Consider the following 16,955-nt stretch of genomic DNA (forward strand, 5'->3'; position numbering starts at 1 on the left):
AGCCCCTTTGGTAAGTTTTAGTATTTATTATTTAAATGTCAAAACTCCAACATCAAGGGGTGCTCCTTCTGCCTGCACTCCCAAAGGACAAAGACGTTCCTCACTTGGCACTGCGAGTAGGGAGGAAAGGAGAATAAATAGGAGTGGGAGGCCCATCCCTGAGAACCCCCATCTCAGGGGTCCCCAGGATAAGGACCAGTAATTCTAGGACCCTGTGTGGGCTTGCTTTTCCTTTCTTGTATGTCCAAAGAGGCTTCCATGATTCTTATCTATCCTCATGGTGGATCTCTGAATATTGGGGAGTTAACCATCTGCTATTCCCAGATGCAGCATTTCCTTATTATCAGATTAAGCAACACAGAGGAAAGGAGGTAACTCTTACGATGCTAAAACTTTTTTTTGCCCTTGACCTTAGTGAGTGAGATGCCACCATTCAAGAGGTTAACTTTTAAACCCTGAAATTGTATAACTGAGATACTTGAATTCATAAAAAGTGTTAGGACCGCTCCAAGAATTTATCAGCTGTTTGCTATTTAGTGTGAATTAGTTCCCTCAGCGTTTTCACTCCAAACTCCTTATTGATACTAGTCTGAACTCAAGAATGGGAGTTTTGCTTGGGATGGAAGAAAGATTGAGGGAGAGGAATTTTACAGCCACGTCACCAGGAGAAAGGACAGTGGTGAAGGCACTTTTTGCAAATATATGGGCCTCAGAATGATAGAGTGAAGCATATAGGAAGGCAGAAGTCTGGGGATAAGGGTGGGATCAGATGAAAATTTCTTCCAAATGAGAACCAGGCAGCTTCCATACTGACTGTGCTCATTGTGTGAGGCCGGGAAAACCACTTCTCATGACCCTTTTCCAGGGCCAACGGTTTGATGCTAATTCAGTTGGGCAGCTGCAACCCAAGGGAAACCTCTATGTAAACGTTCCTCTAAACTTATTTTTTCTTTTCACTCCTTTGAAGGGTCTCAGTTTACAAGGCTATGTCAGTACTCAAGCAATCCGGCCAAAGCATCTACGTACGGGGCTCTGTGGCCCGGGACTGGTGTTGATTCGGTAAATGTACAGGTCTGGCCGCCATTTGTCCTCCTCCTTCCTCCTTGCGTGGAAACTGTATTCGTTTTGTAGGTTTGACTGTTAGCTCTGCAAACGTAGCACTACCACCTCCTTGCCTGGACTTTGCAGCCATTTGCTACCGTCCTCAAAGATCAGGGGAGAGGTCTTTCCCCCAGAGATGCACGAATCAAATTATACACAGGAACCAAGTTTCAAGAAAACTCACCACGGAAAACCTGAAAGTTGATCAATTAGGGGCTTGCTTCTAACGTTTATTTATAGTTTCTCAATTACTTGATGGGTAGTCTGGAAGACCAAAGAACCTTGAGGCAAAAACGACAGATTACCAGGGCTGCTCAGAGAGCTGTGAGGCACATCTGGAATTTTAGAAAACTAAGTCATCAACAAAAACCATTACCAGCCCTTCAATGTCCTCTAATATGTTCCATCCAGGCAGTCCTCTGCCCCACCCTTCAGCCACCCCTGCTATGGTGATGAGCCCTCCCACCACTGAAGCAACCAGTCCATCTCTGGTTAACTTTACCTGTCAGAAAATTCTTTGTCACTGATAATAACAGGCAGCTCAAATTAAAAATACATTCAAATTTCCAAAATTAAATCTGATTGTTTTTCATGACAGTGGGGATAGCCATAACTACTCCTAGTTTAGCTCTTGCGAATCGGTGGTAGTCAAAACTCAAAGTCCCAATGTCGGTGAGAGTGGTCCCCAGCCCAGCATTACAGGCTGTGAGCCTTTAAAACAGGAAGGGCAATTAGAGTAGTTAGTGATGCTATTATTAACAGATACTGATGATGCACTGCTTACCATGAGATGGGCATTACCACAGCCCAGGGAAGAGGGTGGCATTACCTGCATTTTTCAGATGAGAAAACAGAGAGCTTAAGTTGATGCTGCCAGTCAGTAGCAGAGCTGGGAGTTGAACCCTGGAGAGTTTAATATCCAAGCTCATGCTCTACCCACGATGTACCCTCTGAGGGTGGTCCTTAGCTACTCTTCATGGACCCTGCAGGGCTGCGCTGGATGGCAGCAGTCAGAGAGGAGCTCTCAGCCGACCACAGAGTGGCCCACACAAGGTCAGCTCAAGGTCATTTCCCTTCTGATTTCTCCTCAGCCTAGTGGAAATATGACCCCAACTGTCAATGCCTAAAAGAGATTCCCAGAAAGCACTAATATCCAGTGACGTTTCTGGATGCCCTTAACACCTGTGATGCATATCTTTATCTTTTATAGAACATTAAGTTATATAACAACAGAATGAGAGAATTTCAGAGTTGTCGGAAATTTGCAGATCATCTAGTCAAGGTTTCCTCCTGATATACCTGTTGGGAATAATCTTGCCAAGAGGGAACTGAAGAGATGAAAAAAAGTAAATAAATGTGGGTAGCAAAGTTAGAATAGTTGCTTCTGCTATGCACCCCTTTGGGGAAGGCAAGAGTATCTGAGACCCAGTCCTGGCCTCTGAAGGGTTTGGAGATGAATAGGAATTAAGTTAGAGGGTCAAACTGAGCCCTGACAGTCTCTGCCTCTAAGTTCTCATGGACCAGCTCCTTCTGCACAGCTCTGTATGTTGAGGCAGAGGACAGAGAGATATCCCTGGACATGCAGAAAGCTCCCTGCTAGCTACATGGGACTAAGAAGAAAACTGACCTTTTCCACACTTTTCCTAGAAGCCATAGGGACAAGAAGGGTGGAGTCCATGGGTGTCCCTCCTGTACGAGGCTGACACCATGCTTTCAGGAACCCAAACCGTTGGGGTGTTCTTCCACGCAGTGAGCTGCTGTATGCCTCCCCGTGTTAGTTATCATCTCTAAGCCCCAGTTTTCTTATCTCTGAAAAAGAATAAGAAAGGTACCTACCTCCTAGGAGTCCCATAAGGGTTCAATGAGATAATCTTAGTAAAATGCTTGGAAAAGGCTCTGGCACATAGAAAGCTCTTGACTAATAACGCCAATTAGCATTATTATCACTCTACCCACTGGTGAAAGTTAGAGACAAATAGGGACACTCTCCTAGAATAAAAGGGGGGAGGAAAAGCTTTACATTGTGTTTCATTTTGTCTTTTAAATTTTCTTTAAACGTCTAATATGTCTGTTTTTCTATATTTTTCAGGTTATAGAGCTTTTAGAACTAGTACTGAGATTGGACTTAATTTGTAGCTGTGTCCCCAGGCCAATATGGGGGGAGGGAAGGAAAAGGGAAGGGGAGAATATAAATGAAAGAACCTAGAGATTTTGGTCTCGTTTCCTAGATACCTTAGCCCAAAGGGACTATTTCTGCAGTGCTTTTTCCTCAGAGGAAACTCTTAGAGAGTTGTGGTTAATTTTGTTAATGAACTGTCACTGATTGAGGATTTAATGTGCTTAATCCTTGCATACGTTAGCTCGTTGAATGCACCACCACTAGTTGAGACAGGTTCATTTGTCCCATTCTCCAGATAGTTTGCAGAGGCAGGACTCGAACCCATTTTTGTCTCACTCCAAGACAGACTCTTAACCACCACGCTAAACAAATCGTTCACCCAAAACCCAGTGGATCTGGGTCCTGCCTTAAGGCTCGGCCCAGTGAAGCTGAGAAAGCAGGAGAGTGTCCTTGTGCCCTTACCCAGAATTCCTGCCCTGGCCAATCTAGGGATCTTTGAATAAGTCTCTGTAAGGGTAGCTGTCTGAGAAAGCGGTGTTGCAGCTCTGAGGACGCCAGCTGGGCAGCTTATGAGAGCAGCTTCTAAGAGGGAGGTTCACTGCGAGAGGCTCCGAGTGGGTCAGACCTGAGGTCATTCATTCCCAGGAACGAGAAGGCGCATCCAAACAGCCTCCAAGTTACCTACTGGGAAGAATGACTCTGTTCCTGCCATCATCCCAGGATGAAGGGCCAAGGATGGCTGAGGTGGGGGCCTTGAGCTCACAGCCCCAATCTCTATCAGTCTCCTCCAACCCACCCCAAATAAAAATAACATTGGATGGGGCAAGCAATATTTTCTTAACCTTATATTTAGAGTCAGTAAAATCTCGTTGAAAAGTTTTATTTAAAGTGCTATGAAATCTAAGTTTTTAAGAATGTAGCTTGTAGACAAGACCCCAGGGCTGGCCTCCTACCCCCTCATCTAGATTTCTACCCAAGCCCCTCTTGATAGAAATTCTAGAACTGAGGCAAGATGAAGCCTCATTGAGAACAAAAGGGTTTGCTTAGTATCCCAAGGATGTACAGGAAGGCTGGAGAGACAAGTCTTCAGGAGAGAGAACTTTCTGGTCACAGGTGGAGCCTGGATGGAAGAGGGATGAGAATAGATGCAGAGGACAAACAGTAGTCGTCACAAAGTCCTTGGTTTAAGTACTTCTCTGATAAGTGTCTCTGCGAATCAGAAGTTGATACTTTGACAGTGATCACTATCCAGTTCTTATTATAAAATTTAACCTCTCGATCCGAGAACTTCGAAAACTGAGACTGTTTTTATTTTATTTATTTATTTATTTATTGGTTGCATTGGGTCTTCGTTGCTGAGTGCGGGCTTTCTCGAGCTGTGGCGAGCAGGGGCTACTCTTCGTTGCAGTGTGCGGGCTTCTCGTTGCAGTGGCTTCTCTTGTTGTGGAGCACGGGCTCTAGAGCACAGGCTCAGTAGTTGTGGCGCACGGGCTTAGTTGCTCCGCGGCATGTGGGATCTTCCCGGACCAGGACTCGATCCCTTGTCTCCTGCATTGGCAGGCGGATTCTTAACCACCGCGCCACCAGGGAAGTCCCTGAGCCTGTTTTTAAATGTCTTTATTCTACCCTCACATTGGATGATACTTATTCTGTCTCCCCATAGGATTAATCGTCTACCAGGGTATAGAATTCAACTTTGGACACCATCTTCCTTCAGGCTCTCTTCTTTGTTCCATTGTCCTCCAGGATCCAATGTTGCTCCAGAGACATTTGAAGCTGGTTCTTAATCCTTAGTATGCACCTAGGTTTTCTTTTTGGAAACTTGCAGGATCTTCTCTTTATTCCCACATTCTGAAATCTGACAATGACATGTCTGGATACAAATCTATTTTCATCCAATGTCTGGACACGGTGTGGATCCCATCTAGGGCTGTATGGTCTTCAATGCTGGGAGACAGTTCTCAGTTCTTTCATTATATCTCCCCTCTGCTTCCTTTGTCCGGCTCACTTTCCTAGACTAACCTTCAGATGTTTCTTTTTTTCTCCCCCTGTTTTTTTTTTTTTTCTGTCTTTTTGCTTCACTTTTTAGTGTTTGGTTGAATTCTTCCTTTCTACTACCATATTTAAAAATTTTCAAAAGCCCATTTTCATTGTTTTTCAAAGGACCCCTTCTTAAAAAAAATAGTCACCTCTTCTTGTTTTCATGGATGAAATATCTTTTCTTACCCCTCCAAGGGTATTAATGTTAGCTGTTTTCCAAGTTTAATTTTTCCTGAAAAGTCTCTTTTTCCTCCAAGATTGTTATTTATTTCAATTTATTTTGTTCTCCATCTTTCTTTAGATATCTGCTCACCCTTGATCATCTGCTCACATTTATAAGGAAGGGACATTTTGTGTCCATGGTGAGCTTTGCTGAAGAGCAGTAGTTCTCAACTTTACTGAATAGGTGGGGGACTTCTTAAAGTAGATCTCAGGGTCCTACCCCAGTGGTTCTTATTCTGTAGGTCTGGAGCAGGGTGTGAGAATTTGCATTTTTAGCGGGTTCCCAGGTGTTGCCAATACTGCAGGTTTGGAGACCACACTTTGGGAGCCACCGCTCTGACTGTCTGTTTTCTTGGGAACTCCCTGAGAGAGCCATTTTTAGCTATTTCTCCTTGGGATGGTCAGATTCCTCAAAGAAGCATCTTCCAATCTCATGCTCAGGGTCTAGGCCCTGCTGCTAGCACTTTGCTGACCTAAGAGGGCTTGGAGGGAAGGTCTAATCATTAGATGTGTACGTTTTCATCTGATCCCCCTGTTGTATTATGGTAGACTTGCCATCAACCATTGCTAGAATCTTCCAGTCCAGAGACCCTCTGTTCCACCCTCTCCAGAGGGAAAAAACCTCTCGACTTGTACCAGTGGAGACGAGTGACCGTCCCTCTGCCGGGGACCCAAATGTGTCCCAAGCAGACTCTCAGCTGATCCTCCTCGAGCCCCGCCTTTAGCGCCACTTACTGGAACCACTAATTCCTGCACATCCGGGGGGTGCTGAGCGCAATGCGTTTGCACCTCACCTCCTACCCTGTCGGCTTCGGATTCTGGTTCTTGGGTCTGAAATGTCAATAGTCCTTGTCCTTCTGCCTGCAGCTGCCAAGACTTTGTTGCTCTGTTCTTCCCCTTCATTTTCTTTGTCCTTGTGGGTTTCTACCCTTTTGAAACCTCCGTTGCTGTCATTTCAGCGGGCTTTCAAGAGGAAAGAGCGATAAACGAAAACGTTCAATCCGCTCTCTTTACCCCGAAGTCCCTAACAGCGCTCTAAAAACATTTGGGTTAGCATTAAGTGCGGATCATTCTGAGCTCTCTGTATCTGCAAAGACAGATGTGGCCTCACTGTGACTATTTCGGGTTTATGGACTATTTTTTTCTTTCTGTGCTAAAGAAAGCTTCCTAATTCAAAATGATTTTTTTAAAAACACATCTCCAGTAATGACCCCCAGAAGAAAATATGAAGACTCTAACTTTTTCTGGTTTCTCAGACTTGCATTAATTAGAAAATGCCCTCAAGAAACAGTAAAGCTCTAAATCAGATTCATTTCAATATTCAAGTTGTCAGTTTTACAATACTTCTAATGAAGCGCTCAGCATAATGAATTGCACAATTATAATGAAACGGGGTTCTAATGAGCAATTACAATTCCAAGCAAGAACATTCCAGGGTTTTTGTTTTTTTTAATTGTCTTTCTCTCAAACTGGAAGCTAACAAGTAGTTATGAAAAAAATTAATGCGGGGGGCTTCCCTGGTGGCGCAGTGGTTGGGAGTCCACCTGCTGATGCAGGGGACACGGGTTCGTGCCCTGGTCCGGGAAGATCCCACATGCCGCGGAGCGGGTGGGCCCGTGAGCCATGGCTGCTGAGCCTGCGCGTCCAGAGCCTGTGCTCCGCAGCAGGAGAGGCCACAACAGTGAGAGGCCCGCATAAGGCAAAAAAAAAAAAAAAAAAATTAATGCGGCGTATCTGTACGTGGCGCGGCACTTGGTTGAAATGACTCTTACAAACCCAGTTTTCCGCCGTTTGTAGGTGGCAATATAGCTTAAGAAAATGGGTTCTGTATATGTGTAACTGATCACTTTGTTATAAAGCAGAAACTAACACACCATTGTAAAGCAATTATACTCCAATAAAGATGTTTAAAAAAAAAAAGAAAATGGGTTCTGTGGACCCTTGTGCACTGTTGGTGGGAATGTAAATTGGTGCAGCCACCATGGAAAACAGTACAGGGGTTCCTCAAAACATTAAAAATAGAACCACCATATGATCCGGCAATTCCACTTCCTTTTCATATCCCAAGGAAATGAAACCAGTATCTCTAAGAGATAGCTATACTGTGTTTTCATTCACAATAGCCAAGATATGGAAACAACCTAAGTGTCTATCAATGGATGAATACGTAAGAAGATGTCTATTCAGCCATAAGATAGAAGGAAATCCCACTATTTGTAACAACATAGGCAGATCTTGAGGCCATCACACTAAGTGAAATGAGTCAGAGAAAGAAAAATATTATATGATATCATTTATATGTGGAATCTATAAATGCTGAACTCATAGAAACAGAGATTAGAGTGGTGGTTACCAGGGCCTTGGGGGGGTGGATAGGGAGATGTTGTTCAAAGGATACAAACTTCCAGTTATAAAATGAATAAGTTCTGAGGATCTAATGTATAGCATGGTGATTATAGTTAATAATGCTGTATTATATACTTGAAAGTTGCTAAGAGAGTAGATCTTAAATGTTCTCAACACAATAGAAGAACTAGTAATTATATGATGTGAAGGAGGTGTTAGCTATGGTTGCAATCATTCTGCAATATATAAGTATCAAATCAACACATTGTACACCTTAAACTTACACAATGTTATTATATCTCAATAAATCTGAGGAAAAAAAGTTATAATGTTATTATATTATAGTTATAATGTTATATAATAGTTATATAACATTATAGTTATATATATATAACTCTATATATAGTTATATATATATAACTATATATATAGTTATATATATATAACATTATAGTTATAATGTTATATAATAACATTATATATAGTTATAATGTTATTATATCTCAATAAATCTGAGAAAAAAAAGAAAATGTGTTCTCAGGTATGGTCCCAGGATCTTTCCTGATGCATACGAGCTTTCACATATGGAGATGGAGTTGTTTGGATGTGGGTTTCAGGCATGAAGTAGTGACTCACTGATCACAGCTGCAAATTGAGTCTCATTCATGGAACACTCTCCTTCCCTTCTGGCCTATGAATTTATGGTGTCAAGTGACAGTAAGAGAATAAATGACCCAGAGGTTCTTTGCTACCATCAAAGATCTGAGGCAGAAAAAGTTTGGGAATCATCACGCTTGTTAAAATAAAAGCTGCCTTTACTGAATGCCCATAGTGCATGGGCTGTAAGCACCACACTACACGAATTATCATGCATTATTTTGTATTCTCACAGCATCCTGCGAGGCATATATCTTACAGATGACAAAAGCTGAAGCTTCGAGATGTGGAGTGAAGTGGCCCAAGTTTATGGGCAAAAGGAATCAGAGCTGGCTGAGCCAGGCTCCATGCTCCAGCTGACCTTCAAGGAGGAAGCCACTGTCTTGGTTGCCTTCTTCCTGGCTTTCTTCTTGATCCCCTTGGTGACTCAAATGAAGCCATTTGCTCACTCCCTGCTTTCCGGAACCTGCTTTGTGCAACTCCAGGGGCACTGATTACATTATAGCTTAGAGTGATGTAACGTGAGTGCTCTGCTCTGACCATCTGCTTTCCTCACTGGGATGGTAAGAAACGCTGTGAATTGCCATTGTTATTGGTTACAGTGCTTCTGCTGCAAGTAACAGAAAAGTCCAAACTGATCATCTTAGAGCAGTAAAGAAAATGAATCATCTCACATAAAAGCGGTCCTGGTAGAACTCCTTGGGTTTGGTTAAGCCGGTGACTTTGCAATGCCACCAGAGCCCTAAGCTTTTCTTGTCCTCCTGGCTCAGTCATCCTCAGGGCACTGGCATTGCTCCAGCTGGGCTTCCCCAGGGCTGCAAGGTGGCTACTGCTGTTCCAGGTACCATATCTTGATGGTGGGAGAAGAGAAACAAATACTGGCATCGGCGCTCTTCAAAATCAAGGCAACATTTCCAAGAAACCCCCAAGCAGACCTGTACTCATGCGTCATTGTCTACACTGGGTCACCCCTAAATCCATTACTGATAAGGGGCACAAAATTGCTGCGATTAGATTAATTTGGATTTATTCCTGAGTCAGATTAGGGAAAAGTCCAGGATATCTGGACAAAATCATGGCTTTGACACCAAAGAGTAAGTAAGGAAAGAACTGGCCATTGAATGCAGAACCAACAGAGACTTCTACTTAAGTGAAGTGTGCTAAACTTCTCTGGAGAAAGATCACTTAGCATCAAGGTTTTTCCGTTTCTGTATTTTCAACTGTTCTCCAGGTTGGGGATGTGGGAATGAAAAGGGTTGGGACCTTGGATGAGGAGCTACAAAGAAACTAAAGATACTTCAACTATGTTAGGACTTAAACGAAATTTCCATGCATTTAGACAAATGCTGTAATGGAGAAATCCATTTGACTATCAACACGACGACGGAACAGTAGGATTGAGAATCCATGAAGAGATGGAGCTTTATCTTTTAGGTTAAAGTTTAAGATATGGGCTGTTATTAGCTGATCAGAAACAAGTTGAAAACTGGAACCCAAACGTACTGATGACAATAGACCCAAAGTGTTGCCAAAAATCCCTGAACTCGTATGTCAGTATTCTGGGCTCCGCTGGGGAGCTGGGACATGGCTCTGCCTCTCCCAAAAGAATTTGGACAGAGTTCTCTGCAAGGCTGACAGATGATGCAACCTGTAACATTTTTTATATGTCTTTTGGGCCACCAGCATGAGGGTCTCTCAGTTCGGCAAAGTACGTAGGTCACAGAGGGATATTTAATTCATCTGTGCTGTTCTTGAAGAAACTGAGGATTAATGAGCTTCTCCAGCACATATAAAGTGTTGTCAATTCTTGGAAGAAAAGAACTACCTGTTATGAAGCAGCAACTTCCCTAATTATCACTCATGAAGCTTCCCACCAACCTCAGCCAACAGCCAAATACATGGAAAAGAAAGTATCTTTTTTTAAACACAAATCTCATGATATTACCACCTATTTAAAAAGCTTTCATGATGTCCTATTTCCCACAGAACAAAATCCAACTATTTAACTTCACATCCAACACCCTTGGGAATGTGGTCCCTCTTTTTTCCCCACTCTTCTTACCAGATGCCTCACCGTTTCTGGCTGGTATGAACTTTCACATTTTTGTGCCTTTGTCTAACTTCACTTTTTTATTTCTACCATTTAAATACCTATTCATCCTTTAAGACCCCGATTAAACCCAGTTCCTCTAGCAGACTTCCCTTATCAGCTCTCCCTTATTGATTAATCAGAATTAATCAATCTCATCCCTGTGGACTCCCATCTTTGATTCCACCTCTATTTAATGTTTTTAACAGTTGCCCCTCCTAAAGATACTTTAGTGTCTGCTGGACTTTCTGGGCCACTAAATTAAGAGCTTCCTACAATGGAGGCCAGCTATATCTTCATCAATCCCATTTCTTCTTTCTGGGAACATAGGGAGACCTCATTTCTCAGTCCTCCTTGCTGTTAGAGTGAGACTATACGTTTGGGTTCGGACTGATGGAATTGGGTGAAAGTATTGTAAGCAACTTGCAAGACTGGTCTTTTAAAATATTTGATGAGGGCTTCCCTGGTGGCGCAGTGGTTGAGAGTCTGCCTGCCAATGCAGGGGACACAGGTTCATGCCCCGGTCCGGGAAGATCCCACATGCCATGGAGCAGCTGGGCCCGTGAGCCGTGGCCGCTGAGCCTTGCACGTCCGGAGCCTGTGCTCCGCAACGGGAGAGGCCACAACAGTGAGAGGCTCACGTACCGCAAAAAAAAAAAAAAAAAAAATTAATTAATTAATTAATTAAATTAAATATTTGATGAGCCTCCAGTGCACTCTTCACCTTCTGTGGATAGAGGCCAGAATCACAAGATGAAAGGAGCCTGGATTTCTGAGTACCAACTTGTAGGAGAGCTACCCAGGAGAGCTGCTGACCCGCTTTGGAAATTGTGTGAGTGAGAAATAAACTACTAGTACATCAAGCCACCGAGATTCGGGGATTACTTGTTACTGCGAAGCAGCCTCACTTCCCTTGACTAACACCATTCCTAAGGTAGAGGGGGCCATGCATCATTCAGTGTTTATTCCCCTGGGGATCAGTGCTTTGCACATCTTTCCAAAGTGGGATGAAGAGTAAATAAAATAGTTGTCATAAACGTATATTTTCACCTAAGGAAAGACTGAAATCCCCTTAAGAGCAACATCTCTATTTTCTGTGAACATGAGATTAATGATTTAACAGATGTGTGTTTCTGATATTTGCTGGCCGACTTCAGCAATGAGATTGAGGGGAAAGCGGGGTGGAAAGAGTTGCCAGGCATTCTCCCCACAGTTGGCTGGCCTGCTCCTTCTGGATGTGGCTTAGCTGTCACCTTCAGCGCAAGGTCTTCAGGGCTCACCATGCTACAGGAATACTCACCTGTTTTCTAACATTATTCTCTATCTTAGCAGTTATCTTCATAGAATTTACCTCAGGTACTTCCCTGGTGGTCCAGTGGTTAAGACTCCACCCTTCCAATGCAGGGGGCACAGGTTCGATCCCTGGTCAGGGAACTAAGGTCCCACAAGTTGCGCGGCCAGAAAAAAAAAAAAAAAGAATTCACCTCAGGTTGTAATTATTCGCCTGGTTTGTTTGAATTCCAGATTAGACTGGAAACTTTGTAAAGGAACCACATCCGTCTTGTTCACTGTTGTTTCCAGGTACCTAGGGCATGTCTGGCTCACGGTAATGCACACTCGTGATGATTGGTAAGGTAAGGAAGGAAAATGAAGAAGCCCCGAATAAAAAACAAAATCACTGTAGGGTGGAGGCAAATAGCTCACACTTCCAAACCTCAAAGTCACAGTTGTACACAGTAAAATAACCAATGAAAAGGCAAAATTATGTTCCATAAAATACATTTAAGAAGAAAGGAACATGACTGAAGCACTAAAAACATGACCATATAACACGTTTAAAAGCAGGTGACTTCACATCTATAGGAGGAAATCTTAGTTAACTGGAAAAATCATTCAACATAATTCCACAAAGAGTCAAAATAAATGAGACATGACTAGTCATTCTTTCACCAATTCAGCAGTTCATTTCTCAACAAATATTTACGGTGTATCTAGAAGATACAGAATATTTTTCTGGAAGTTGCTGGGAATTTTAAGTAGCAGATAACACCCTCCTCTTTCTCTTCCTCTACAGTGACTTATAATCGAAAACATTCAAGAAAAGTGGCCTTGCCTCCTGTTTCCACCTGAGCCCAGGTGCCATAGTTCTCTCTGTTCCCATTGTGGGTCCTTTGTTGTACCTGACATAGAACTTTTTTTTCGGTACACGGGCCTCTCACTGCTGTGGCCTCTCCCATTGTGGAGCACAGGCTCCGGACGCACAGGCCCAGCGGCCATGGCTCACGGACCCAGCCGCTCCGTGGCATGTGGGACCTTCCCGGACCAGGGCACGAACCCGTGTCCCCTGCATCGGCAGGTGGACCCTCAACCACTGCGCCACCAGGGAAGCCCCAGGGCAAGTGACTTTTATACTAAGCATAACTCCAGGTCTTCAATCCTCACTTCCATCTACCAACACCTCCTTTTATCATCATTTCATGAAAAGATGCAATGCATTTCACATAGAAAAGACTCAGTAAATGTGTGCTATACAGTGAAACAATCACACCCACAGAGTTCGCTTTTCTGTGGATTTCCCCTCCTGGAGAGAACGTGTCCCCTCTATCTTGTCCCCCCACCTGGAATGTGTCCTCCTTATCGCTCAGTTCCTGCAGTCTGTGGGCCACAAGCCAGTAGTACTTCCTGAAACTCTCACGATCGCTAGGACATTTTGAAGCCACTTCCAGGCTGTCTTCAGACTTGCCAAAATCGCTGCCTGCCCCCCTTACCCCCCCTGAAACTGCAGTTCCATCCAAACCTGGGCCAAGGTGGGCTCCGAGAGATGGAGCCTCTTTTTCCCTTGCACTTGAGAGCTGTCTATCTCAAGTGTAAAGCAAGTTGAATATTTCTGTTGAATTTTTTTAACTCCAGGGATTCAAATGTGTTCCCTAAGAGGCAGCTCAGTGAGGTAGAAAGAGCACTGAATCAGCAGTCCAGAAAACGTGGTGGTTTCATGTCCTGGGTCTGCCTCTGTGTGTCTAGAGCACACAGGGTCTTAACCTCTCTGGGTTGGACCAGAAGGTCATCACCTTTAACCCCAAAAAACCCATGAGTGTGTTTTTCATCCTAACAGTATGGGTTCTATTGACCAATATATGGTATTGTCTCTTGGGAGAAAACAGTTTGCTGATATAGCAGGTGTCTGAGAGTTCTGCCTGCTGAATTGTCATCAAAGCAAGAGAGTCCCACGGTTGTCGGCTGCCCAATAAGGCTCCACGGAAATACCTAATACAATGAGGTGTTTCTTTGATGTTTCTTGGTCCCAGTCTTTGCTTGACTCTTGGAGCTTTGTTTCTATGAAGGCTTTTCTAGCAAATAAGAATGTTTATATCAGTAAGTCCTAAGGCATTATTTAAGTTCAACACATAGCACTTTTGAGTGGAAGCAGATTTGAATGGCTAGAATTTATTTGCCTGTGCGATGATAATTAGCTGTATAATTCACTTCTTTTTTTGGGTTAGTACTGAAATCCTATGTCCCTGGACTGGGATTAGATTCCCTAATGATTCAAATGGCTGTTCGGAGATTATCTCCACTTCACTGTGGAGACGGGCATCTGAAGGATACTTTCCCTCGATTCTTGAATATGAAGTAACAGCACTTACAAATCATTCATTAAATAACCATTTAGCTATCAAGGTCATGAAACAAAGGACTCAATCAATCTTTTAAACATAGGCTTTTTTTTTTTTTTTAAAGCAACATTCATTGTCATTATCATAACTACTTCTGCTAACAGGAGGGGGAAACATCACCACCTAGTTTCTTCCTGCCAAGCAGTAAGTTGCTTCAGCAAGTTCTCTATTCAGAATGCAAAGGTTTTACTAAGTCAAAGAGACTTAGTAAAAGGTGACAGGTGACTGGGGGTGATCTCTGCTTTGAATTCCAGGAGATGGCTGCCCTGTCTCCGTGGGTTGATCTGGGGACAGATTCCCCAGTGAGCCTGCCCTGCCTGTTCTTTTGTTCCTTGAGCAGCAGTCCAGAGCTGCTCGTGACGCTGGTCCTGTGCAGGGAGAAATCACTCTCTCTCCATCAACACGCATCAGGCAAAATAGTCGGATATCAATTACTTGGCTGAGTGAGGATGATATAACTGAACTTGACTGTATGGCTTGCTCGATGTCTGTAGCTTTGGGTTGGCATTTATCTAGTCCTGCAGCAGCAAGCTCTTCTCCCATGAACGGCTGTTAATTAGAATGCTTTTGTTTTCCTTATTGGATTGATAATTCTTCCTCTTACGTTTAAAAATAATTTTAAAAGTTCCTTTCCTCGGGAGAGATGGCATAAACTGAAGGGGATAGTGGGAAAAGTCAGGCATTGGATGTTTCTAATGCAGGATTTTTCTAACAGCATTTTTCTAATGCTATTAATCTAGAAAGCCTCCAGACATTTCACAGTGGCGTTTCAAGGGATCCCACCATCTGCCTATGTCTCAGGCTCAGTGAATTACTTAGCAATGCTTTTAGGAGGCAGATTCGGACATTGTGCACCTGTTTTTATATTTTCCACGTGCTGTGTAATTGACTAGGGTAGTCACCCTCCTCTTCTTCTAATGTAGGATCCAGTGGGTCCCCAGGTACTCATGCCACATGCCAAGATGACGTGATAAATCACCTATGTTTACTTTGGCCTCTTCTTGGATCTCACAGAAAACTTGGGGGACTAAGGAGCTACAACTTGTTAGCCCGTTTTCTCCTCTGTTTTTTTCCTATAAGAAATGGTATTTTAATGGGCTTAATATGTGCCAGGAACTACTTCAAGGGCTTAATATGTAGTCACTCCTTTTTTTTTTTTTGCGGTACGTGGGCCTCTCACCGCTGTGGCCTCTCCTGTTGTGGAGCACAGGCTCCGGACACGCAGGCCCAGCGGCCATGGCTCACGGGCCCAGCCGCTCTGCGGCATGTGGGATCCTCCCGGACCGGGGCACGAACCCGTGTCCCCTGCATCGGCAGGCGGACTCTCAACCACTGCGCCACCAGGGAAGCCCGCATTCACTCCTTTTATCCTCACCATAGCCCTACTGGGTAGGGACTATCATGGTTCCCATTTTTGTGGGGGGGAGTAGGGCACAAGGCATGCGGGATCAGGGATTGAACCCGTCTCCCCTGCATTGGAAGCATGGAGTCTTAACCACTGGTCTGCCAGGGAAGTCCCTTGACCCCATTTTAAAGATGAAGTAGTTGAGATACAGAGGGTCTAAGTAACATGTCCAATTTCATAGTAGATGGCAGGGTCAGGATTCAAACCCAAGCTCTCTGACTCCAGTGCCCATGGTCTTTACCATTTCACGAACTGAAATTAGTGAGCAGACATTAAATTCCAGCCATGTGATGACAGTAGGAATATCAGTGATGTAAAGATCCTTGGGGGAAAACCATATATATTGGTCTTAAGCATTCAGGTCATTTGCCTCTAGAGATTGCTTTAGTTTGCACTAAAAAACAAGAACAGAAAAAGACAAAACAAAACAAAACAAAAAACTGAAAACAAAGCTAGACTGCATTGCTTAGTCCTTGAAATCTACCCTCTACCCTCAGCCCAGATCTTCTGCTACCTGTTTATCTGGGAAGCTCACATCTCTTCATAGTTGTAACCTGTATCTTCCACACTCAAGTTAGAACGCATCCTTTCTCCAGATTCCTGGTCCTCGAGGAAATGAGCTCATCTATTTGGTTCTTCAAGACCCTCCACTGGGTTCTTTCCATCAGATGCACAGGCAATCCTGACTCCCTCCCCTCTTTCCTGACGGGCTGCTGACTTTCTCTCCCACCTCAACTTTCTGCAAACTAAACATCTCATCTCATATGCTCTCTTTTTCTTTGATTATCCACTGTCATCCCCAACCTAAATAGAAAGAAGCCCAAATGCTAACCACCCAATCCAGGGTAACTGAGGGTCGCATGTTGGGGTCTATGACCCAGTTGTCTCTCTGCCTTCTGGGTGTCCTTGGTCTACCTGCCCCACTGCCTCTCCCATCTGCAATGCAGATGCCCCGGGGAGGTCTATAAAGGGAAAGAAAAGCTGAGCACAACCAGAGACCAGGAGGGGCCTCTCGAAATGGAAAATTAGGACATCTTCTCAAGTCTATGACATCACTGTTGCCATTAAAGAACAACCAACTCTTGTCCAGAATCTCAGGCAGGAACTTGAGTGGAGTTTCTAGAGCATGACACAGGAAGCTCATTTAATTCAGACAAATAGAGGCAAACCTAGACTAAATCAGAGAATGTTTGAAGGAACATATGTCTCACAAGCAATGTCAACTTACTGTATTTAAAACTGAACTTGTCATTTCCAGCTAAAACACCTGTTTGCCCCCCAGTCTTTGCATCCGCTGGCTTC

This window comes from Pseudorca crassidens, chromosome 21, assembly GCF_039906515.1.
Source record: "Pseudorca crassidens isolate mPseCra1 chromosome 21, mPseCra1.hap1, whole genome shotgun sequence".
NCBI classification, from domain to species: Eukaryota; Metazoa; Chordata; class Mammalia; order Artiodactyla; family Delphinidae; genus Pseudorca; species Pseudorca crassidens.